Consider the following 25,927-nt stretch of genomic DNA (forward strand, 5'->3'; position numbering starts at 1 on the left):
TCAAACTAGGAGAATTAAGCTATAACCATTTCGAGTAAACATACGAGCAGATAGCTAAGTGAGGAAATTCCAAACTTTTGAGAACAATTACAGAATCAATGGGCTCATATCACCAAACAAATAATTAATATCAAGCTTGCATAAAACAAATAGAGGATGAAAGAGTTAAACCTCAATATAGTCGTACAATTGATTGTTTCACTACTTTGAACTCGAGATGTAACAAACCACAGACGAAACTCGAATTAGCATCGAAAAATTGAAAACCGAATGGAACTCAACCAAACTCGGATTCAAACCCATATTTTAACCAAAGTTCATTCTTGAACACCAAGAAAACAGAATAGAAAAAAATGAAAAACATGAATCTGTAATTTTTATTTTCCCCGTCTTCTGTCCGTTTTTTTTCTTGAGAGTGTAATTTTGTGAAGTTTTGTCTCGTTGCCTTCTTCAGATCAATCCCACCGTGTTTCCTTTTTCTCGTTCCCCTATATCCCATTTTATCTTTCCTAATTTCATTGTCATGTGAAGGAGCAGCTTAACACTTTTAAGGATGGAGAAGAAGCGGCACTCGACAGTGAAGGCGTCAGAGGCGGAGTGGATGGCGGTGGTTTGGGAGGGTTGGTCGTGAAAGGCTGCTTATGGGTGGTCATTTTTTTTTGCTCTCTATTGTCTTAGGGTTCAGGTCTGTCCGCTCCTTCAGGTGTCTAGGACATGGAGAACGACTGCTTTTGATGGTTGGAAGAAGAAGGCTTCTTTCGTTGTTGGAGCGTGAGTTGAAGGCTGGTGGTGGTTGGTCTTTGTGGTGTGGCTGGTTGTTGTTTTGAGATGTGGTGGTTGGAGGGTTTGTGTTCCGGCAGGTTTCAGGCAGTGAAGTCCGGTGGCTTAGGTTGGGGTGAAGGAGATGAGGTCAGGGGGTGGGGTTTCTTGTACTGCGGTGGATTTAGTCTAGCTTCATCATAGGAACGACTAATTGTATGTCTAGGGTCTTAGAGTCTAGGTATTGTTTCGGCTAATTTTGGTTATATATAGAGGGCTTTTAGGTTAAGGGGTATGGGTTTGGTATTATTGGGTCTTAAAATTGGGCCAAAGACTAAAAAAATGGACTACAAGATAAAAATGGGACAAACTAATCCAAGACTAACTCTTCTTTATAAATATACAATTTATAATATAAAGATATAAAATTAGTCTTAATTAATTGAACTAAACTATATTAAAACGTGAAACTATTTTTATGTTTTCAAGATTATATGAAAATAAAGATAAGGTACTATTTTTTCTTTTTTTTATTTAAATTTATGAAAGATACGTAAAGTAAAATATTTTTATAATTTTTATTTTTGGGACGAAATAAAGTAAAAGAGTCAAAATTAATTGAAATAGGGATATTAGGCCTAAACTAAATATTTAAATGCTAAAATATAAAAAATCTTGGGGAGGATCAAAAATCACATGTCTACAACTGCCCCTTTTTGACTGGGAACGTGAAGAGTTTTCAGACAAAGAACGACTAGACAGGTTTTTTGACCCGACCCTTATTTGGAGAGACTAAAACTAAAAGAAAAAGGGAATTTGACCGAGCCCTAGTATTTGAGCTGCCTACATATCCTTGGCTATAAAGGAATCAGGCCACGTGTAGTTTAGAAGTGAGTGAGATGATGGAGTATACCGAGGTGGAGAGCCGGTCGAGGTGCCATTCAATCGAGGTGGAGAGTCGGTCGATGTGTCGTTCCATCGAGGTTCTGGTTCGCGTTCCTGTTATTACATCAAATATCAAAAAATGAAAAAGACTAGCTAAGCCTGTCAACTATGAGTTACAAGATTCCAATCTATAAGTCTTCTGAAGCTTGATCTTGAGTCTTGAATGACTCTTCATGCAGACTCTAGATTTGAACCTTGGCGCTTGTTAGCTGCAGGTGCTAGCTCGCTCTTCTTCAGCTTTTCGGATCAAGATCGGATATGTGGTGCTTGTGACTTCAACCACGTCTTGAGCAGTTAACATCTTTCTCTACTTCTGTATTTTGGATTCACTTCTCTTTTTTTCTTTTTCCCCTCCTTTTTTTTTATTCTGGATTGAGACTACTTTTGTTGGTCATCTCAGACTATTGACCCGCATTCTTGCCGCGAGTTTCTTTTGTTGCTTATTTGAATTGCATTCTGAAGTGAATTCCCTTATTTTCCAGGTGGGGACCTGATTGCCAAAACATGAACTATCTTCCTTCGAAACTTGAACTGCCTTCCCTTGTTCTCCAGGTGGGCACTCGATTGCTGAAACTCGAACTGCTTTCTTTGAAACTTGAGCTATTTTCCCTTGTTCTCCAGGTGGGCAACTGACTGCTGAAACTCGAATTGCTTTTCCCTGAAACTTGAGATGTTTTCCCTCATTCTCTAGGTGGGAGCCTAATTGCTAAACTTGAACTGTCTTCCTTTGAAACTTGAGCTATTTTCCCTTATTCTCCAGGTGGGCGCCTGATTGCTGAACTTGAACCGCTTTTCCCTAAAACTTGAGTTGATTTCCCTTGTTCTCCAGGTGGGTGCCTGATTGCTGAACTTGAACTGTCTTCCTTTGAATCTTGAGCTGTTTTCCCTTGTTCTCCAGGTGGGTGTTTGATTGCTGAACTTGAACCGCTTTCCTTTGAAATTGCTTTCTCTTGAAACTTGAACTGTCTCCCCTTGTTCTCCAGGTGGACGTCTGATTGCTGAACTTGACCTGACATTCCCTGAAACTTGAACTGCTTTCTCTTGTTCTCCAGGTAGGAACCTAATTACTGAACTTGACCTGCTTTTCCTTGAAACTCGAATCATTTTCCCTTATTTTCCAGGTGGACGCCTGACTGCTGGACTTGACCCATCTCCTCTTGTTACTTGAAACTGTTTTCCCTTGAAGCTTGAACCATTTTCCCTTTTTCTCCAGGTGAACGCCTGATTGCTGAGCTTGACCCGCTTTCCTTTGAACTTGTGTCGTCTTCCCTTGTTCTCCAGGTGGACATCTAATTGCAACAGAACAGACAAAACAAAAGAAATTTTTCTGCCACAGTTTGATATTGGGAACATTTGTGAGTGTTAACCAATTATTGTTATCAAAATAAGTTCTAAGCTAAATTCCCTTATCCTGAAAAATTTCAAACCAAGTCTCATCTCAAAAGTGAAAAACTTAAATGCTAAATTATACTTCCTAAAAGTAAATCTCTCGTCAGACCTTTTCACTTGTGGGGGTCTCAGAACTTACTAATTAACGTTATCCAGGAGGGTACTGGAAAATTATTATTGAGCCTGTCTGGCACCTGCTTTCCTCATGGAGGGTTTCTCCGGAACAAACAAAATTTCCTGCCCCTGTTTAAATCAAAGAGAACTTGTGAGTTTAAACATGGTGGTTGGTTTGCAGCCTTGACTTTGAGAGCGATTGCTCCTTCACTTCCCATGATAACTTCGATTTTAACTCGAAAGACCTTGCCTGTTTATTAACTGACCACTTTCTCTATCACCCTTATCACGAAAAATACCTTTGATCCGTTCAAACCCAATACCATTCATATATTGCATTGTGCTCATGCATTGACATATACTGAACCTTTGTGTTTATCATGAATACCAAAGCACGTCAATTGCCTCTCACTTAGTGCGCATGTTGTTCTTTCCTGACTTAACCCACTGGCCTTGGCCTTAAGGTCTATTGCTCCTTCATTTGCTATGACAACTTTGATTTCCGCTTGGAAGGCATTGCTTGTCACTGGTTAACCATTTTCTCTGTCAACCTTATCACAGAAAATACCTTTGATCCGTTCACCAAACATCCTCTATCCATTGCATTGTTCATGAATTGACATATACCAAACTTTTGTATTTCACATGAATCCCAAAGTACGTTGATTGTTACTAACTCAGTGCGCATACTACTCTTTCTTGACTTATACCACTTTGATGCACTAGCCAGACTTCGCTTTGTGCAATTGGAAAGCTGGTAGCATCTTTTGAAGTCATTTCTCACTTATTTTGACCAAACTGACTCATAAGAGGACTTGAACAGCAAAAGGAGCAGAGTAAGGGACAATGGTAAGACATGAGATCTAGCAAGAAAAATACAAAGTAGAAACTTATCAAACGTGGATACCAACTCTAATGACCATGACACGCATTTTTGGATTAATGGCCTAATCTGTCAAGAAAGTCTAATGTTCAACTCTTGTTGTACCTCTTTGCCGTGAAACTGGGCTTCAGTGCTCCGATTATTCTATCTGATTCAGAATCCTTGTTCGACTTGTGGTGCTCGAAGGGTTTTCACCATCAAGCCTCTCTCATTTGGTACTTTTTCTCAACTCACCATCGCCTTATGGTGTTTGTGAAGGTTTTCACCAATAAGACTCTCTCATTTTGTTCTTTTCTTCTTATTTTCTCTTATTCTGCAAATGACAAGGCAATACCTATAGTAAAAACATCATATACTCTTGGCATGTCTAAACTCAGCACTCTCAAAGATTATCTAGGAGGTCTTTTTTGGACTCTAATGTTGCTTTTGGACATGGTTAAAAAGAACGGATAAAGGCTCAAAATAACTAAGACAATAGGGTTAATTCATTTACAACTTTTGGAATCCATTTCAAAACTTTGCCCCTATTTCTAAAACAAGGGAATTTGATTCCTTTTTTTTACTTTTTCATTTGATGGAGTTACTAAGAAAGATTGCCCCACTTTCGACTTCGTGGGATTATGAAATATTTTATTTGGTATGACCGAAACATAAGGCTGCCTACGTATCTTGTGGTGACAAGAATCAGGTCAAACGTAGTTCACAAAGATACTTTTTGTTGTTGCTATTTTTCTTTTCCTTTTTCTTTTTTTCTTCTTTTTTTCTTTTTCCCTCCTTTTTTTCTTTTTATCGTTTTTTTTCCTTTTGTATTTTTTTCTTTATCTCTATTTTTCTTTTTCTTTTTTTGAATTTTCCTTTTGGAATGAACTTTCTAAGATAAACCTATGGGGACATGAACTCTTTTTTTCGTGTGACTCTAACTTGATTCCAAAAGAGGGGAGGTCAAAGAAATTAGTACAGGCTCAAAAGGGGTACCAAAGGGTATAAAGTGTTTGGATAGCTAAAAGAGGGCCTCCCAACCCTTGAAAATGCCAAGTACGACACATGCAACTTCAAATGAAAATAGAAGAGCACACAACATTTCTTTTAAAACTTCGACATTGATATCACCGATATGATTCCCACCCTTTTTTTTACTGCCTTGTCAAGTACAGAACTCTCATTGGGTGATTTCTTCTTCACGATGGATACCCTCCGTCTGTTTGGAGGAAACTCCCTTGAATTTATCTTGTAAATTGAGGTACACTTGAACTCAAAATTACTCGCTTCAAATTGTATGGGATTCACTCTCCTTTAATGAATTCTTGCCATCCTATTAACTTCTCAAATTATCTGCCTCAGTTTCACACAATACGGGCTTCAAATGATCTCAAAATGTCCAAATCTGTACTTATTTCCCTCAAGTGTCCCTATCATTTTTAAAATTGTTTCATTGCTTCATGACTAAACTAACTTTTCAGACTAGGATGAGAATTACATGTGCATGTCATGTCACTTGAGTCAGTAGGAACAAAACTATAAAAGAAAAAGAGAACTAAACAAAAAGGACTAGAAATAACAGAAAACAGAAAATTGCATTAGACAGACAGTGAAACGGTTTGAACAATAAACCAAGCAAACTAAACTGGGGTTACAATCCTGGAACAGACCTAGATAACACTAAATGAGTTACTACGACTAAACGAGCTAGGCAAAATAAAATGATAGAAGGGTTTGAGTCACAAGATAATATCTAGATTACAACCCTAAAATAACCCGGACAACAGAAATGATAACAAAATAAACCACCAGAACTCCTCCCTGACTAGCCAAGAAAGGAGCATATTTCCAATCACCAAGCTCAACATCTTAGCCACTGAGTTCTGCATCAACAGTACTAGGACCTTCACAAGTCTTCATCGCATTGTCCTTAGGAAATTGCTTTTGTGTCCCTTTTGACGGCTCGTTCTTAGGATCAACTTCCAGAACCAAAAGTGATAGCGATGAAAGCTTTGCGGCCAGTGGCCCTTCGAAGATCTCAGAATAATTCTCATATTCCTTTTCAACACAAATCATACCCACCATATGTGTCTCATTATGAACAGGAGATAGACTTTGGCTAGTGTCTACTGCATCTGGATTTTGCACGACAATGTCACCTGCATCAATAAGCTTCTGAACTGCTCTTTTCAGATGCCAACACTTTTCTGTGCTGTGATCCGGGGCATTAGAGCAATATGCGTACTTTTGAGAATAATGAAAATTCTTTGGATGAAGGTTCAGAATTTTTATCTGAATCGGCTTCAACATGTCCAATTGCCTTAACTTCTGGATTAAACTGGCATATGATTCTCCAATAGGAGTGAACGTCTTTTCTTTTTTCTGTTGCCTTTTAATTTTGTACTATGGCCTCGATTGGAACCTTTTGCGAGTAAGTGGTTGATATGCTTGAGGAGGCGGGTAGGATAGTTGCGGAAATGGTGCAGGCCACCGTGGGTCTTGTGGATGTGGAGCATATGGTGGTGCATTGTGGATGGAGTACTGGGAAAGTATGGTGTGACTTTGGGGATTTTGCAAAGAGAAGTAGCATTGGGGAGGATTATCTGGAGCACAGGGATATCCATGCGGTCGATATTGAGGCTGAAAGCATTAAGCAGGAATGCCTACTGGATCTTGTTGTTGGCGGGGCTCAACAACATCTTTTCTATTTCTCTCTCTTCTACCCAAACTTACTGAGATGTTCTGAACGTCTTTTGTAGTATCTTTCAATGCAGAATAACTCATGATTTTGCCTGACTTGATTCCTTCCTCTACCACCTCCCCCATTTTTACCACATCACTGAAAGGTTTACCCAAGCCCGGGATCAAATGACTGAAGTAGGTAAGCCCCTGGGCTTATAAGAAAAGCTCGACCATTTCTTCTTCACCAACCGGGGGGCTGACTCGAGCAGCTTAGCTTGTTCACGGTATGGGATAATGTCTAGATTGTACTGAAAGTGTCGAATAAAATCTTGAGCCATGTCATCCCATGCATGCCACTTATTGACATCTTGATGAGTATACCATTGCAAGGTTTCCCCAGTCAAGCTCTCATTGAAATATACCATCAACAAATCATCTTCCCCGCCAACACTTCTCATTTTACTGCAATAAACCCTTAGATGGGCTACTGGATCTCTACGCCCATCATACAAGTTTACTTTTGGCATTTTAAACCGCGCGGGCAGACGAACATTAGGGAACATGTTAATCTGATTTCCCTTCCCTTGCATGCTCCTTAAGGACTGTTCTATACCTTTTAGCTTTCTGGATATCTCATCTCGCCCTTCTTTTCCTATGAACTTTTCATTTTCAACATGAAGCTCATTCTGAGGGCTCTGATTGTATGAGTCAGGAACCTTGTGGGCAACCTCTGAGAGGTAATATTGTGCATCATAAGATTTGAGTGGGTGTTCATTGTTGGATCTATGAAGGGAAGATTGTTGAGAAGTTGTGATCAGGGGGATAGTGGATATGACAAGTGTGCAATTTCGGGGAAAGGTAATTGGAGGACGAGTGATGGAGCTACTAGGGTGGTTGGGAAAACTATGATAAGAGGGAGGATCTAGAGAGTATGGGGGATAATCTGGCACTATGACCGGAGTATGGGTAAGGGTAGCATCTAAGAAGCTAGGTGGCGGCGGGGGTGGTGCCTTCCCAGTCATCCAAGTTTGATACATGTACTCCATGTGTTGTCTTAACATCCTTACCTCTTTAACCAACCCATTGCCCTATTCAACCAACTGCTTTAGGGTACCAGCACCAACCATATCAATTCCGTTGTCGTCTGCCATTTCCTTTCGACTTTATGTTGTAGAAAAAAGTTACCACTTTAAGAACAACAAACCAACCGCCCTTCTGATATAATAAAGATAACAAAAGGAACAAAATGAATCATCATGTTAGCGTTAGGGCATTTAACATAAGATAATCTCACATTATGTGTAATGCACTTAGTCACAGTCATTGGTTGTAACATGACTTCGAGGGTATGAAGGTCACATGGCATCATCCCAATTTATTCATTTCAATCTTCTCTTTCTTTTCGTTTCTAATAATTCTTGGCTCGCTCATTTTCCATCCTTTTTTTCCTAATTACCACTCTTTTCTTTCCTCTCATTTCTCACATCCCATAATTTCATCCTCTTTTTTTCCTTTTCTCTTTTTTTTCTTTTTCTTTTAATTTTTTAAAAAAATGATTCGATCGAACCCTATGTAGGTTGCCTACGTATCATGATGCCGCATGAATCAGATCTTTGCGTAGTTCGGAATGATTAGGAATAAAGTAAACAAACTAACGTTCTCTTTTTTTTTACCTTAATGACTACTCTGATGAGAAAAGAGAAATAAAAGAAGAAAATCCTTTTTTTAAACAAATACTCTATGAGAAATTATTAAGGAAAAACCCTAGAAGAGAAAAAATATATATTTTTTGATTCTTATTTTTAGGAAGGAAATCTAAACAATAAACCAAAGAAAAATATTTTGAATTTTTATTTGATATCCGTGAAGAAGGATTTTGAAGCGAGAAATGAACAAGATAAAAAAAAATTGGATTTCAGTTTTTGATTACCTAAGGAAGAAACTCTGAAGATAACACAAGATAAAATATTTTTTTTCTTCTATGTACAATATCCTAAAGTTCTAATAAAAAGATTTTTTTTTTCATTTTTCATTAATTTGTGTAACGACCTGGCTAGTCGTCTCATGAGTTACCGCTCTATTTTTCCCATTTCGGCTTCTTTATGCTTTGTCTATCTGTGTTATATAGTATCGGGTTGGTCGGATCGAATCCGAAATAATTTTGGTAAGGTTTGAGACACTTAGTCTCTTTTAAGGAAGCTTAAATTGGAAATGTTAACCGGATGTTAACTTATGTGTTAAAGGGTCCGGATGTGAGTTTTGATGGTTCGATTAGCTTCGGGAGGTGATTTGGGACTTAGGAGTGCGATCAGAATGTGTTTTGGAGGTTCAGAGTAGATTTAGGCTTGAATTGGCGAAGTTGATATTTTGGCGATTTTCGGTTGGTAGGCGAGATATTTATATAGGGGTCGGAATGGAATTCCGAGAGTTGCAGTAGTTCCATTGTGTCATTTGGGATGTGTGTGAAAAATTTCAGGTCATTCGGATATGGTTTGGTTGGGTTTTTTATCAAAAGCATAATTTAGAAGATTTTAGAATTCTTAGGCTTGAATCCGATACGAATTTGGTGTTTCAGTGCTGTTTTGAGCGTTTCGAAGGTTGGAAAAAATTTAAATGAGGTTATGGTATATGTTGGCATGTTTGGTTGAGGTCCCGGGGGCCTCAAGTGAGTTTCGGGTGGTCAATCGGACCATTTCATGAAGTTTTGAATTGTAGAAATCTGCTGCTTAGTGTTGCAGCTTCGCGTTCGCGAGAGGGAAGCCGCGATCACGAAGGGTTAGCTAGAGAAGCTAAGACTTTAGAATTCACGTTCGAGAGGAAGTCTCCGCGTCCGTAAAGGGCTTGGAAGTGATTCATCGCGTTCGCGAGGTAAGCTCCGTGTTCACATAGAGGAAATTGGCCAGTTGGGTTTTTGAGGTGCTTTGTTCATCGCATTCGCGGTTGAGGGAGCACGTTCGTGAAGGGTCAAGCTGAGGATCCATCGTGTTCGTGATGGGCATGTCGCGTTCGCGTAGAGAATTTTTGGTCAAAGTCATTTTTGTGCTTCACGAACGCGAGGCATTGACCGCGTTCACGAAAAATGAATTAAGGCTTGGGCAGAATGTTTAAAACCTCGTCTTGTCCGCGATTTTAGGGTTTATTTCTTCCATTGTTGGTCGTTTTTGGAGCTTTTTGAAGGGGATTGAAGAGGGATTCAAGGGGAATCACTTGAAGTAAGATTCTTGGACTTAAAACTCGATTCTAATGTGAATTCCACCTAAATAATCATGGTAATTTAGCCAAAAATTAAAGAACTAGGGCTTGGAAATTTAGACCTTTGATTGAGGATTTGAAGGACCATTTGATGTTGGATTTATGAACTTTTGATATGTATGAACTCGTGGGGAGATAAGGAATCTATATGATGTAAAAATTATCGAATTCTGAGACATGGGTCTGGGGGTCAGGTTTTGGTAATTTTGAAATTTGTGTCGTATATTGATTATTTTCGCTTGGGATTCATTTCCTTAGCATATTTTGATGTCGTAGTTATGGTTTTGTATAGATTCGACGCGAGTGGGGGGCTATTCGAGGGGCAAAGGTGTCGCGAGCTTGAGATTTGACTAGTTCGAGGTGAGTAATGATTGTAAATGATGTTCTGAGGGTTTGAAACCCCGGATTTGCATATCGTAGTGCTATATTAAGGTGACGCGCACGCTTGATGACGAGCGTGGGGTTGTGCACTATTGGGGATTGTGACTTGGTCCATCCCAAATGACTATTTTACCGCGTATTTGACTGAAACCAATTTTCTATAATCATGATTTGGGCTGAATGCCATATTTGGGCTTGTGCCAACTATTTGAACCCATAGGGGACTTTTATTGATATTTCCTCACTGTTTTGACTTTACACTTGAACTCAGTCATGTTATATTTCACTGTTTTTGTACTCAGCAATGTTTTCTCTATTTTAACACTTAAATGATCTTTCAAATGATAATTGGGCCAAGAATTACTATTTTACTATTGCCCGAGTGGCTTGTGAGGATTTTGACTAAGTAAGGCCGAGGGCCTATGTTGTGAGGAAACATTTGATATTGATTATGAGGCCGAGGGCCTGAGATATGTACGCCACGAGGTGGTTTGATTGATATAAGGCTGAGAGCCTGGTGATGATGCCACGAGATGGATTGATATTGCACTTGGGCCGTAAGGGGCCCCTCTAGGAGTCTGCACACCACTAGTGAGCGCGAGCACCCATTGTGATGTGAGATTGAGCCCGAGGGGCTGGTATTATTCTGAGATTTTGCCCAAGGGGTGGATTTATTGATACTGTGCCCGAGGGGCGAACCTTTATGTGTTTATAATTCATAAATAACTGTCAATTACCTGCTTAACTATTGAAAAAGGCTTTTCATGAAGTTAAATTTGAGTTAAAGGATTTTTACCTATCTTTTACTGGTTTACTATTTTAATGGTTTTACTGCTTCATTATAGCATGCTTTTGTGCCGTACGTGATTTTCTGCTTTCAGTTTTATTTATGATTATTACTCACTGAGTTGGAGTACACACTTTACTCCCTACACCCTGTGTGCAGATTCAGGCGTATCTGATCCCGCTCCTGAGTACTAATCATTTACGGCTCAGGCGGATCCGAGGAGTCTCTAGGTAGTTGTTGGCTTTCGCAGCCTGGAGCTCTTCCCTATATTATTCCTTCATGTTCTTAGTTTTTTGTATTAAACTCTGTAGTTTGATTTGGAGTATTCCGTGTTGTTAGATGCTCATGACTAGTGACACCACAGTATCGGGCTGCATTGGGTTATTTTTTCACGAATTATGTTATTAACTGCTTAAACCTTGGTTTATTTGATCATTCTTTAGACTATTTCTTAATGCTTAACTGTAAATACTGAAATGGGTAGTGTCGGCTGGCCATGTCTTCACGAGAGGCGCCATCACAATCGGGTCTGGGTTTTCGGTCGTGACAAGTTGGTATGAGAGCCTAGGTTACATAGTTCTCACAATCAGAGCAGGTTTAGTAGAGTCTTGCGGATCAGTACAGAGATGTTTGTATTTATCCTCGTGAGGCTGCAATACCTTTAGGAAAAACTTCATATTCTTGAAATTCTTGTTGTGCGAAATTGTTGATCCGAGTACTAAACTTCTGTTATTCTATTCTCTCACAGATGGTGAGGACACGCGCTACCAGCCAGGATGGAGGACCACCAGTACCACCAGCCGTGGCCACTAGAAGCTGAGGACGCGGTCGTGGTCACGGTAGGGGCAGAGGTATGGCCCGCACATCAGCTAAGGCAGCACCTGCAGATCCACTAGCCACCCCTGTTCAGGATCAGGTCCTAGTTATGGATGCTATAGTAGCACTAGCTCAGGCACCAACTATGCCCATTGTGATTCTGGGTCTTCAGGAGGCCTTGGCTCAGATCTTATCAGTTTGCACTGGCCTAGCTCAGGTAGTTTTCAACCACTACAGCCACAGTTACTTCTCAGGCCGGGGGAGGTAATCAGACTCCCACCACTCGCACACCTGAGCAGGTTGTGCAGGGACTTCAGACGACGGGGGCACATCCAGCCCAGCCGGTTGCAGCTTCTCAGGACTATGTACTTCCTGCCATGCCGGAGGATGCGCAACGTAGGTTGGAGAGGTTTGGTAGACTGCAGCCTCCGACCTTTAGTGGTGCAGAGGGCGAGGATGCCCAGGGTTTCTTAGAAAAGTGCCAAAGGATGCTTCAAACAGCGGGTATTCTGGAGGCCAACGGGGTTGCTTTCACTACTTATCAGTTTTCTGGAGCTACCTTCACTTCGTGGGAGGCTTTTGAGAGGTGTAGGCCTGTTGGTGCAACAGCCCTTACCTAGCAGTAGTTCTCTATTCTCTTTCTAGAGAAGTATGTGCCGCAATCCCGTAAAGAGGAGCTGTGTAGGGAGTTTGAGTGGTTGCATCATGGAGAGATGACTGTGACACAGTATGAGATGAGGTTCTCCAAGTTAGCTCGTTATGCTATTTGGTTGGTTCTGACAGATAGAGAGAGGATTAGGAGGTTTGTTGATGGCCTCACTTATCAGCTTCATATTCTTATGACCAGGGAGAGGGTGATGGTGCTACCTTTGAGGAGTTTGTAGACATTGCTCAGGAGATCGAGTCTGTTCGTCGCGAGGAGCACGAGGAGAGGGAGGCCAAGAGGCCTCGAGGATCTAGTGGTTACACTGGTACTCCTTCGAGAGGTCAGTTTCAGCACGACAGAGGTCGTCCATTCAGGCATGCTCATCCAGCTCGCCTAGGTTATTGTGGGGCGTCATTGGGTCATGTTTCTCACAGTTCTCATCAGGGCCAGTGATCACTTAGTGCCCTTCCAGCTCAGAGTTCGTCCCGTGCTCCATCAGATCAGGTCTCTTCTATGCTGAGTGCATCTATTAGTCATACCGGTGCGAGGGATTCTCTTCAATCCCCTTCTCCAGCACCTAGGAGTTGTTATGAGTGTGGTGAGATAGGTCATATGTAGAGGTAGTGCCCTCGTCGACTTGCGAGTTTATCTTAGTAGAGGGGTCAGTCATCGGCTTCAGCGCTAATTACTTCATCACCACCCGCCCAGCTAGCTAGGGGTGGAGGTTAGTCAGCTAGGGGTTGCCCCAGAAGGGGAGGTCGATCAAGTGGCGGTTAGTCCTGTTTCTATGCACTTCCCAGCAGACCCGATGTTATTGCTTCAGATGTTGTTGTTACAGGTATTGTTTCAGTCTGCCATAGAGATGCCTCTGTATTATTTGATCCTGGTTCCACCTTTTCTTATGTGTTATCATACTTTGCTCGTTATTTGGGTATGCCCCGTGAGTTTCTTGTTTCAACAATTCATGTATCTACGTCGGTGGGCGATACTGTTGTTGTAGACCGTGCGTACTGGTCGTGTGTGGTGACTATTGGGGGTCTGGAGACCCGTGTGGATCTTTTATTATTGTGTATGGTGGATTTCGATGTCATTTTGGGCATGGATTGGCTATGTCCGTGCCATTCTATTCTGGATTGTCATGCTAAGACAGTCACATTGGCCATACTGGGTGTGCCACAGATTAAGTGGTGAGGTGTGACTAATTATGTTCCTAGTAGAGTGATATCATTCTGAAAACCCAGTGTATGGTTGGGAAGGGTTGTCTTTCGTATCTAGAATTTGTGAGGGAGGTTGGTGCTGAGACTCCTAGTATTGATTTTGTTCCAGTTGTGAGGGATTTTCCCGATGTGTTTCCTGCAGACCTGCCGGGCATGCCATCGGATAGGGATATTGATTTTGGCATTGACCTGGTGCCGGGCACTCAGCCCATTTATATTCCGTCGTATTGTATGGCACCAGCGGAGTTGAAGGATTTAAAGGAGCAGCTTCAGGAACTCCTTGATAAGGGGTTCATTCGGCCTAGTGTATTAACTTGGGGTGCGCTGGTTTTATGTGTGAAAAAGAAGGATGGCACTATGAGGATGCGCATTGATTATAGGCAATTGAACAAAGTAATAGTTAAGAACAAGTATCCTTTGCCTCGCATTGATGATTTATTCGACCAACTTCAGGGAGCGGGAGTGTTCTCCAAGATTGATCTCCGTTCAAGTTATCACCAGTTGAAGATCAGGGACTCGGATATTCTTAAGACAACTTTTAGGACCCGATATGGTCATTATGAGTTCTTGGTAATGTCTTTTGGGCTGACCAATGCCCCAGCAGCGTTCATGCATTTAATGAACAATGTCTTTCGGCCTTATCTCGACTCGTTTGTCATAGTCTTCATTGATGATATTCTAGCATATTCGCGTAGTAAGGAGGAGCACGCAGAGCATTTGAGAGTTGTGTTGCAGAGATTGAGGGAGGAGAAGCTTTATGCAAAATTCTCCAAGTGTGAGTTTTGGCTCAGTTCAGTGGCTTTCTTGGGGCACGAGCGAGGGTATTCAGGTTGATCTGAAGAAGATAGAGGCGATTCAAAGTTGGCCTAGACTGTCCTCAGCCACAAAGATTCGCAACTTTCTTGGTTTGGCGGGTTATTATTGCCATTTAGTTCAGGGATTATCATCTATCGCATCACCCTTGACCAAGTTGACTTAGAAAGGTGCTTCATTTGTATGGTCGGATGAGTGTGACGAGAGCTTTCGGAAGCTCAAGACAGCTTTGACCACAACTCCAGTGTTAGTTTTGCCATCAGCTTCAGGTTCATATACTGTGTATTGTGATGCTTTGAGAGTAGGTATTAGTTGTGTATTGATGCAGGAGGGTAGAGTTATTGCTTATGCTTCTCGTCAGTTGAAGCCCCATGAGAAGAACTACCCCATTCATGATTTGGAGTTGCCTTCCATAGTTCACACATTGATGATTTGGAGGCATTACTTGTATGGTGTGTCTTGTTAGGTGTTTACTAATCATCGTAGCCTCCAACACTTTTTCAAATAGAAGGATCTCAATTTGAGGCAGCGAAGGTCGTTGGAGTTGCTTAAAGATTATGATATCACTATATTGTACCATCCGGGAAAGGCCAATGTGGTGGCCGATGCTTTGAGCCGAAAGGTAGTGAGTATGGGGAGTTTGGCATATATTCCAGTTGGGGAGAGACCTCTTACGGTTGATTTTTAACCCTTGGCCAATCGGTTCGTGAGGTTAGATATTTCGAAGCCCATACGGGTATTGGCTTGTGTGGTTTCTTGGTTTCTTTATATGATCGCATCAGAGAGCGCCAGTATGATGATCCACATTTGCTTCTCCTTAACGACATAGTGTAGCATGATGATGCCAGAGATGTGATTATAGGTGATGATGGGGTGTTGAGGATGCAGGGCCGGATTTGTCTGCCCAATGTAGATGGGCTTCGGGAATTGATTCTGGAGGAGGCCCATAGCTCGCGGTATTCCATTCATCTGGGTATTTGAGGCAGTATTATTGGTAGAATAGAGGACATGTTGCGTGCTTGTGTCATTGATTTCGGAGGGTCATGGGATCAGTTTCTACCGCTTGCAGAGTTTGCTTATAACAATAGCTACCAGTCGAGTATTCAGATGTCTCCATAGGAGGCTTTGTATGGGAGGCGATGTAGATCTCTAGTTGGTTGGTTTGAGCACGGTGAGGCTAGGTTATTGGGACAGACTTGGTGCAGGATGCTTTATAAAATGTGAAGGTGATTCAGGAGAGGCTTCATATAGCACAGTCAAGACAAAAGAGTTATGCTGACAGGAAGGTTCGAGATGTGTCCTACATGGTTGGTGAAAAGGTTCTGTTAAAGGTTTCACCAATGAAGGGTGTTATGAGATTTGGGAAGAAAGGTAAATTGAGTCCTCGGTTCATTAGGCCTTTTGAGGTACTTCGGAGGATTGGGGAGGTAGCTTATGAGCTTGCTTTGCCACCCAGCTTGTTGAGTGTGCATCCAGTATTTCATGTTTCTATGCTTCGGAAGTATATTGGGGATCCGTCTCATATCTAGATTTCTGCACGGTTCAGTTGGATGATGATTTGACCTATGATCTAGAGCCAGTAGCTATTTTGGGTCGTCAAGTTTGAAAGTTGAGGTCAAAGGATATAGCTTCAGTAAAAGTGCAGTGAATAGGTCGGCCCGTGGAGGAGGCTACCTGGGAGACCGAGCGAGAGATGCGGAGCAGACATCCTTACATGTTTGAGGCTTCAGGTATGTTTCTTGACTCGTTCGAGGATGAACGTTTGTTTAAGTTGGGGAGGATGTGATGACCCGGCCAGTCGTCTCTTGAGTTACCGCTCTGTTTTTCCCATTTCTGCTTCTTTATGCTTTTTTTATCCGTGTTATGTGGTATCGGGTTGGTCGGATCGAATTCGGAATGATTTTGGTAAGGTTTGAGACACTTAGTCTCTTTTGAGGAAGATTAAGTTGGAAAAGTCAACTGGATGTTGACTTATGTGTTAAAAGGCTCGGATGTGAGTTCCAATGATTCGGTTAGCTTCGGGAGGTGATTTGGGACTTAGGAGCGCAATCGGAATGAGTTTTGGAGGTTCGAAGTAGATTTAGGCTTGAATTGGCGAAATTGATATTTTTGGCGATTTTCGGTTGGTAGGTGAGATTTTGATATAGGGGTCGGAATGGAATTATGAGAGTTGCAATAGTTCCATTGTGTCATCTGAGGAGCCATTGCGTTCGCGATGGGCATGTCGTGTTTGCGTAGAGTATTTTTGGTCAAAGTCATTTTTGTGCTTCGCGAACGAAAGGCGTTGACCGCGTTCGCGAAGAAGGAATTAAGGCCTGTGCAGAATGTTTAAATACTCATCTTGTCCGCGATTTTTGGGGTTTATTTCATCCATTGTTGGTCGATTTTGGAGCTTTTTGAAGGGGATTGAAGAGGGATTCAAGGGGAATTACTTGGAGGTAAGATTCTTGGACTTAAAACTCGATTCTAATGTGAATTCCACCTAAATAATCATGGAAATTAAGCCAAAAATTGAAGAACTAGGGCTTGGAAATTTAGACCTTTGATTGAGGATTTGAAGGACCATTTGAGTTTGGATTTCAGAACTTTTGATATGTATGAACTCGTGGGGAGATAAGGAATTTATTGATGTAAAAATTATCGAATTTCAAGAAATGGACCCGGGGGTCAGGTTTTGGTAATTTCGGGATTTGAGTTGTATATTAATTATTTTCACTTGGGCTTCGTAGCATATTTTGACGTCGTGGTTCTGATTTTGGATAGATTCGATGCGAGTGGCGTTCGATTCGAGGGGCAAAGGTGTTGTGAGCTTGAGATTTGACCGATTCGAGGTGAGTGATGATTATAAATGATGTTTTCAGGGTTTGAAACCCCGAATTTGCACATCATTGTGCTATATTGTGGTGATGCACACACTTGATGACGAGCGTGGGGTCGTACACTGTTGGGGATTGTGACTTGGTCCGTCCCGAATGACTATTTTACCGTGTATTTGACTGAAACCTATTTGATATCATCATGATTTGGGCTGAACGCAAATTTGGGCCTTGTGCCAACTATTTGAACCCTTAGGAAACTTTTACTGATATTTCCTCACTGTTTTGACTTTATACTTGAACTCAGTCATGTTATATTTCACCGTTTTTGTACTCAACCATGTTTACTCTATTTTAACACTTAAATGATCTCTCAAATGATAATTGGGCTGAGAATCACTATTTTACTATTACCAGAGTGCCATGTGAGGATTTTGACTGAGTAAGGCCGAGGGCCTATGTTGTGAGGAAACATTTGATATTGATTATGAGGCCGGAGGCCTGAGATATGTACGCCACGAGGTGGCTTGATTGATATGAGGCCAACAACCTAGTGATGATGGCTTGATATTGCCAAGGGCCGTAAGGGGCCCTGCAAGAGTCTACACACCCCCAGTGAGCGCGGGTACCCATTATGATGTGAGATTGAGCCCGAGGGGCGGTATTGTTCTAAGATGTTGCCCAAAGGGCGGATTTGTTGATACTGTGCCCGAGGGGCGAACCTTTATGTGTTTATTTTTCATAAACGATTGTCAATTACCTGCTTAACTGTTGAAAAAGGCTTTACATGAAGTTAAAATTGAGTTAAAGGATTTTTTACCTATCTTTCACTGGTTTACTATTTTTAATGATTTTACTGCTTCATTATAGCATGCTTTTATGCCGTACGTGATTTCATACTTTCAGTTTTTATTTATAATTATTACTCACTGAGTTGGAGACTCCCTGCACCCTATTTGTAGATTCAAGCGTATCTGGTCCCGCTCCCGAGTGCTGATCATTTCCGGCTCAGGCGGATCCGAGGAGTCTCTAGGTAGCTGTTAGCGTTCACAGCCCGGAGCTCTTCCCTATCTTATTCCTTCTTATTCCTAATTTTTTGTATTAAACTCTGTAGTTTGATTTGGAGTATTCTGTGTTGTTAGATGCTAATGACTAGTGACACCCCGGTATCAGGCTGATTTGGGTTATTTTTTCGCGAATTATGCTATTAACTACTTAAACCTTGGGTTTTTATCATCCTTTAGACTGTTTCTTAATGCTTAACTGTAAATACTGAAATGGGAAGTGTCGGCTGGCCTTGTCTTCACGAGAGTTGCCATCACGACTGGGTCCGGGTTTAGGGTCGTGACAATTTCCCAAAGAAAAACCTCAAAAGGAAATCTTTTTGGATTTTTGAAATTAATACCTTAAAGAAAACCTTTTAAAGAGGTACTAAAAGAAAATTCACATTTTTTTGAATTTTTAGTCTTAATATTATAAAGGAAACATAAAAGCAATTTTTATTTTGAGTTCTAGATATTAATTTCCTAAGGAAAACCACAAAAGATTTTTTTTGAACTTCTAGAGTTAGTATTCTAAAGAAAACATCTAACAGAAATATAAAAACACAAAATCTTTGTTTGGGTTTTTGATTTATTACACATCTTTTTTTCAATACAAAATAGGAAATATAATAACAAAAGACTCGACATTACTGTACAAAACTAGAAGGTAAAAGAAGACATAAAAAGAAAAACAGACTAAAAACATAAAAAACAAATCTCCTTAAGCAACTCCTGAATGAGCGATCCTAACTGGATGGTCCTAAAGCTTTTGTCATGCTCAAACTCCGGTAAGTAAATCCACACCTGTATGAGAAAATTAAGACCAAATGAAGTTAAAGACCTAGAACGCTATGTGAGACAATAACCCTTCCTGTTGGACATATTTAAGACATGATTGAGGCTGTTTTTGCAAAATAGCTTATGTGGCCAAAAGGTCGCTAGAAGTACAAAATTTGGCTAAGACTCCGCAAAGCCAAGAACTTAAGATTTACTAAGAAGACCGGACCCTATGTGGGTTGCCTACGTATCACGCCCCGAAAGATGGAAATCAGGTATGCATAGTTCGGGCAGATTGGATACGGGCAAAAATTAAAAAAAAATAACTAATTTAGAGAAAATATGTTTTTTGTCTTTTTTTTAAAATGATGAAACATGTAAACTCTTTTTTGATTTCTTGTCCCTATTTTTTTTATTTTTTTATTTTCGGAAAATGATGAAAAAGTGCAAAATCTTTTTTGAATTTTTTCATTTTCATTTTTTTGGTCTTTTCTTGAAAAAGCGTGAAAGAAAATTATAACTAGGCCCTACTTGCTTTATTTTTCACACTTCACCCTCTTTTTTTTTTCTTTTTTTATTTGCCCTCAACTATCATTGGTCCGCCAAATGATCCTTTAACCCTTGAAGATTGCAACATGTAGCACATTGGATGCATCAGGATGGTCTATTTTTTTGGCTACACCTATCCTAGACGAACCCAACCCTTGTGTTGAGTCCCCAAAGTGAAATGCACGTGTTGCAAACAAATATTCCTACTAGGGATCCAGCATCAGGCTGTGTTTTTTTAAGTTTAAAACATGGGGTTGTGTTCTTGACCTGGCTTACCCGAGCTGATAACTCGAGCCGAAGAGGGGGTAATGTACCGGGAGCACTAAAGTCTACCCGACCTTGTTGCTTGCCCAGCCTCGTTCTATTTGGTATAACTTCTACAGAAAAAGTGGACCGCGTGAACGTGTGCATCATTTTCAGAAGACTAAGAGGGGTGGCGTAAAAAGACAGTTATATACAATTCAAATAATATTAAAGCGGTAAACAGACTGCAGTTAGCACGAAAGTTTCACAGAATATAGTAATATTAACAATAAATGAAGCCAAGTAAAAAATCATATTAACAAGCTTGAATTCTTGAACCCTGAACCAGAAGTTCTGGGTTCTCCTCCCCAACAGAGTCGCCAGAGCTAACACACCTCCTTTTTACCACCCCGAAGGGGAGTATAAGGGAGTTTTTTCCAATTTAAGTGGCAATCAAAACAGGATTAATTATTTATAACCAGAGTCGCCACTTGGGATAATTTATGGTGTCCCAAGTCACCAGTTAAAATCACGAATTGAGGAAGTTGACTCTATGTACGGTCTGCAAACATAGAAATCCGGGTAAAGAATTTTGTTAACCCGGTAGAAGATGTTAGGTATTCCCGGGTTCCATGGTTCTAGCATGGTCGCTTTGATCATACTTGGCTTAATTAAATTGTTTAATTACTCAATTTTAGAAATTATGTGCATTTGCCTTTCAATAAAGAAGTTATCTTGAAAATAGGTCACGCGTACGTGTACCCATTTGTTTGGAGCGTCAAAAATTCATATCACGCGAACGTGTCCAAAATTAATAACTCTTTGTTATTATTAAGAAAGTTTTGCCGAAGTTGCACGAACGCATACCTCGATTTATTTTTTTAGAAATCGTAATTATGTCACGGGAACGTGTACACAATCACGACGATATATTAAACGTGCCTAAATCAAGCTACGAATATTCATTTTAGAAACTGTGAGCAAGTTCAAACCAGGAGAATTCAGTTGTAACCAATTCGAGTAAACATACGAGCAGATAGCTAAGTGGGAAAATTCAAACTACGGAGAACAATTACAGAATCAACGGGATCATATCACCAAACCAATAATTGATATCAAGCTTGCATAAAACGAATAGAGGATGAAAGAGTTGAACCTCAATATAGCCGGACAATTGATTGTTTCACTACTTTGAACTCGAGATGTAACAAATCACTGGCGGAACACGAATTAGCATCGGAAAATTGAAAACTGGATGGAACACAACAAAACTCGGATTCAAACCCATATTTTAACCAAAGTTCATTCTTGAACACCAAGAAAACAGAATCATAAAAAATGAAAAACATGAATCTGTAATTTTTATTTTCCCCGTCTTCTGTCTGTTTTTTTTTTACTTGAGAGTGTAATTTTTGTGAAGTTTTGTCTCGTTGCTGTCACGACCCAAAATCCACTAAGGGTCGTGATGGTGACGGGCACTGCTGTCAGGCAAGCCAACCAAAATATTTAATTAAATTCTCGTTTTGATAAATTTTAAAAATTATTATTTTCCTTCAATTTTAACAGTAAAAGATAATCATTTCAAATCAAATATAAATGTTAAGAAATTAATACAAGATGCCCCTTAATCATCGCAGAACTCGGTGTCACATGTGCATGATCATTTACTAGGAATGAAATAAAATACAGTAACTGTCCGGAATAAAAGTGGACAGAAATGTAAATACAATACAATACTTTGAAGGAGATTCTGCTGGCTACGATTGTCTCGATAAATGCAACTCACCTTAGTCTCCTTATCAACCATGCTGCTATGCCACTAGCCAAACATAAACCTATGCAACAAAAAAGCACAACAAGTGTTGTATGAGTACGAAAATAACGTATACCCAATGAGCATCCCGTCTAATCTCGAAGAAGTAGAGACGATGGGTCGACATCGACATTTACTAGTGGTCCAGTAATAATGTATTTTTTTAATGCGAGTAGTCATGGATATATTAAGAATGGTAGTAATTTCAAATAAGTCACGAACAGGTAAAAATTCCTTTTTATATTAAAAGTCTCCAGATTCATAATCTATTAATTAACAATTACCTCAAGTTGGGGAGAGCGAATATCAATATCAATAAATCTCCAGGCAAGCAATACAAGTATGCACAAATCATGCCGAGGTCGTACGGCCCGAACCAATATAAATGTAAAATGTGCACTGCCGAGGGTTGAACGACGCGAACCACAGATGCATCTATTACCCCGCTCGCGAATCATACATGCGACGTGGTCAAATACAAAAAAACAATCATCCTCCTCGCGTATCATACATGCGGTGCAGGTACACATAGAAATATATGCTCAAACAGCCAATTAAGAATTTATCAGGGAATATTTATCCAAATAAAAGCCAATTCTCTTTTAACGATTTAAGAAAATTAAGTTTAATCCTTTTGGAAATTCATTAACCAATTCGATAGGATTTAAGCAATTCAGTTGTCAATAAGATTACAGATATTCCAAGTATAGCATGTTTTTGGGTCCTAGACTACCCGGACTTACACATATTAGTAGCTACGCACGGACTCTCGTCACATCGTGCGCACGTAGCCCCCTCAAATAGGAGCACATAACCAATTATTTCACCTATGGGGACAATTCCCTCTTACAAGTTTAGAAAGGAGACTCACCTCGCTCTGAAGATCCATAACCGGCATTCCACGCCCTTCCCAAGACCCAAATATATGCTAAATGCTCCAAAACTATCCAATAATTATGCAAATCCATTAACATATGTTCAATTGCTCATCACAATCCAATTTATAAAAATTCCTACCCCGATCGAAAAGTTGACAAAGTTGCCCTCGGGCCCACGTGCCCGGATTCCGAAACTTTTCGAAGATAAAGTTTACCCACGAATTCACGAACTCAAATACATGATTTTCTCTTAATTTCATACCCAAAATTGTGGTCAAAATCCAAGAATACAAATTTTCTAGGTTTTCCTCAAACCCCCAAATTTCTACCAAGTTACATGCTAAAATCCATACATAATCAATATATTTAACTCAAGATAGGTGGGGTTAGCTTACCTTGTCGTTGATGATGAAAACCCACACTTGAAGCTCTCCAAAATCGTCCACACCAAATGAAAATGGGGGAAAATGACCAACCCCCTGATTTTAAAAGAGCTTACTACCTCCAGCACTTCCGCACTTGCGGTCACATGACCGCTTCTATGGTTCCACAGGTGCGGCCCCTCTACCGCTCCTGCGATTTCTCTCCAGACTGCATTTTCCACTTCTGCGCCTCAACACCGGCAGGTGCGGTCCCGCTTCTGCGGCTAGATGGTTGCGTATGCGGTCCTTACACTCCCAGCCATTTTCCGCTTTTGCGACACAAGGGCTGCTTCTGTGGCTCGGCACCTGCGGCCCAAGTCTCGCAGGTGCGGTTACACCAGCAACCAGCAACTTCAGCTCTTCCTCCAAGTTCCAATTCGATCCGTTATCCACCCGGAATTCACCAGAGGCCCCCGGGACCCTGACCAATCATACCAACCAGTCCCAAAATACATTACGGACTTTCTCGAGGCCTCAAATCATATCAAACAATGCTAAAATCATGAATCAACCTTCAATCCAAGCTTAAATGAACTTTGAAATTTCAAACTTCTACATTCGATGCTGAAACCTGTCAAATCATGTCCGATTGACCTCAAATTTTGCACAGAAGTCATATTCGACATTACGGGCCTGCTCCAACTTTCGGAATTGGATTCCGACCCCGATATCAAAAAGTCCACTTCCGGTCAAACTTCTCAAAACCTTTAAATTTCTATCTTTAGCCAAATAACTCCAAAACGACCCACGGACCTCCAAATTCACTTTCGATCGTGCTCCCAACACCAGAATTACCATACGGAGCTACTCTCAAACTCGGAATCCCAAATGAACATTGATAACACTGAAATGCACTTCAACCCAAACTTATGAAATTCTTCCAAAATGCTAACTTCTACAATAGGTGTCGAAACGCTCCCGGGTCATCCAAAACCCGATCCGGTCATACGCTCAAGTCCGAAATCACCATACGAACCTAGTGGAACCTTCAGATCCCGATTCCGTGGTTGTTTACTCTGAAATCCAATCTTAGTCAATTCTTACAACTTAAAGCTTCCGAAATGAGAATTCCCTTTCCAAATCAACTCCAAATTCCTCGGAATTCAATTTTGACCATGCGTATAAGTCATAATACCTGAAGTGAAGCTGCTCATGGCCTCAAACTGCTGAACGACGTGCTAGAGCTCAAAACGACCGGTCCGGTCATTACATTCTTTCCCACTTAAACATACGTTCGTCCTCGAACGTGCTGAGAACTGCAGCGAAGTTGTCTGAAATAACTGTTTAACATCTCGTGCACCTACCCGTGCTACCACAACTCAGTCAAGCACATTAGCTCGATCAATCTGAAGATATTTTCTTTTCTTCAAGCAAATAAGCTTAGAGCCCAATTCAGCATCCGGAATTCTCTGCCAGGACTATTTCCAACATACGATCACTATGTCAAACACGACACGCCGTACCCAAACATTACTACAATTTTTTTCTGAATTCACACCTTGCACCACTTTACTCACAGAACCACAATAACACTCTCTGATCAAATTAGTTGAAATTCCATGAATCTGATGCTCCCATTGCACCTCGTGACATACATAGGTCTTGCTCTAACTCTTACAATACTGCCACGATGGAAGAGATGTGTAGAAATTCATAATCAACTGTTGAATCAATAAATCATTGGGTTTATACTCCTGACAAGAACCATCACCTCATTCTGAAACAAATAATGGTCGTAGCTCCTTAATATACTTCATATAATTAGATTACACTAATCCCAAATCCAATGATCTCGTCTCACCCAGTATGAACTGCTCAGGCAATAAGCCACCCAGACATGACCAAAAGTCTCATATGATGCCACAATGTGCCAATAGGCTACCAATTCGAACGCGATACAAAAGGAAAATGAACTCTGAAAAGGAAATCCAATTACCCCGCTCGCGAATCATACATGCGACGCGGTCAACATAATTAAACAAATACCCTGCTCGTGAATCATACATGCGACGCGGGCACACAACTAAAATGAGTTTTCCTTAGAAAGATAGGAAACAAAACACATAAAACAGATATAGGAATATGTACTCAACATCACACTGTTGCGGCGCGCAACCCGATCCAAACAACATACCCATGGTGGCGTGCCACCCGATCCACCCATAAAATTCACATAAGGAGATACACTTCGAGCCAGATCGCTCGTTACAACAAAATACTGAATGTTGGTCACAAGCACGCTAAGTGCATAATACCATCCCTACGGAGACATAGCGCTATAAGCTACAAACCCAAGCACAACTAAGGTGTGATATGCGATCTAAATCTCAAAAGCCATTCTGCTCATATAACATCATCTCTACGCGGAACCTCAACACATAAAAAATTCACCAAGCCATCTCGCAACTCACACGGTGCAATATATCATTACATGAAATAGCTGGCGACGAAATAACACCCCGACTACTTTTCCGTGAGGAGCGCATTGCTGAAATGAACACATCTGGCCTGATATAGAGCCCATATTTTCATTTAAATCCATCCACAGACCTAAAGTTGATTCTGGTTGCACTGAACAAGGATAATAACCTTTCAAAGGTCCATAATACTCCCCTTTTCTCATAACACACAAGAACAACCATCATAACTGGTGTAATCCTCCTTTGTCCACAACCCAATAAACCGAGTGCCCTCCAGGCATCAATTCTCAATTTAACGACATC

This window comes from Nicotiana tabacum, chromosome 8, assembly GCF_000715075.1.
Source record: "Nicotiana tabacum cultivar K326 chromosome 8, ASM71507v2, whole genome shotgun sequence".
Taxonomy (NCBI): Eukaryota; Viridiplantae; Streptophyta; class Magnoliopsida; order Solanales; family Solanaceae; genus Nicotiana; species Nicotiana tabacum.